Source organism: Sinocyclocheilus anshuiensis, unplaced genomic scaffold, assembly GCF_001515605.1.
Source record: "Sinocyclocheilus anshuiensis isolate Anshui unplaced genomic scaffold, SAMN03320099.WGS_v1.1 scaffold1514, whole genome shotgun sequence".
NCBI classification, from domain to species: Eukaryota; Metazoa; Chordata; class Actinopteri; order Cypriniformes; family Cyprinidae; genus Sinocyclocheilus; species Sinocyclocheilus anshuiensis.
Window position 1 is genome coordinate 299,836 of NW_015546148.1, and position 312 is coordinate 300,147.

General features: G+C 51.3%; 1 protein-coding gene across 1 annotated transcript in view; it reads left to right on the top strand.

Annotated features, from left to right (window-relative positions):
• Window positions 1–312, top strand: part of fbxl5 (F-box and leucine-rich repeat protein 5) — a 28,782-nt gene that overhangs the window by 3,626 nt on the left and 24,844 nt on the right. The gene's annotated exons all lie outside the window — the stretch shown is intronic.

Below are 312 nucleotides of genomic sequence, written 5' to 3' on the forward strand. Positions count from 1 at the left end.
TGAGTGTGAGAGTGTGAGTGTGAGTGTGAGTGTGAGTGAGAGAGTGAGTGAGAGTGAGAGTGAGAGTGAGTGTGAGAGTGTGAGAGTGTGTGAGTGTGTGAGTGTGTGAGTGTGTGAGTGTGTGAGTGTGAGTGTGTGAGAGAGTGTGTGAGTGAGTGAGTGAGTGTGAGAGAGAGTGTGAGTGTGAGTGGGAGTGAGAGTGAGAGTGTGAGTGTGTGAGTGTGAGAGAGTGAGTGAGTGTGAGTGAGTGTGAGAGAGTGGGAGTGTGAGTGGGAGTGTGAGTGGGAGTGTGAGAGAGAGAGTGTGAGAGAG